The sequence below is a fragment of the Amblyraja radiata genome, chromosome 9 (genome assembly GCF_010909765.2).
Source record: "Amblyraja radiata isolate CabotCenter1 chromosome 9, sAmbRad1.1.pri, whole genome shotgun sequence".
In the NCBI taxonomy this organism is placed as follows: domain Eukaryota; kingdom Metazoa; phylum Chordata; class Chondrichthyes; order Rajiformes; family Rajidae; genus Amblyraja; species Amblyraja radiata.
The window spans coordinates 52,213,134-52,213,768 of NC_045964.1; positions in this window are offsets into that span (position 1 = coordinate 52,213,134).

Here is a 635-nt window from a genome sequence, read left to right on the forward strand (position 1 = left end):
TAAGACAGCAAAACCCCAAGGATGGTCTTGGCACAAAATATCGACCACCCCTTTGCCTCCACAGATGCTGCTTGACCAGTTGAGTTGCCCAAGTAATTTGTTTTGCTTGTCATCATCAAGGCAGATTTATTATTATATTGTTTAATTGTACATTTTTAACTTCTATGATTTTCCATGATGTGAAATAACCATCTGGCATATTTCCATTGCCATGGATCCTTGATCAACATCAAAATCTTATCACGGCTGAGGGAATTTTGACTATAACATTCCAACAACAGTAAAACTAATTTGTGTCAAATGCATAAAATTAGCTAAAGGATTTATACTCTCCACTGTTAATAATCTAAGTATATTTTCATTCATAATTTAACATTAAAAAAACATTTGTGAGTACTTTATTCCTTCAATGGAATACAAATTACTCCATCACTACTGCAGATTGAAACCTTAATCTTTAGATACCAGAGCTGCGGAAAATATGTTTTGATAAATGCAAATGATTTTACTGCATTTGGACTGAAGCCATGTATTCTTAAACCTCCTGAAATTTGCTCTACTCTCTGGAATTTCTCTCAGTTTGTTTAAACATTCTGAAACAGTTCCAAGAACCAAAATGATTGATGAATACTGAA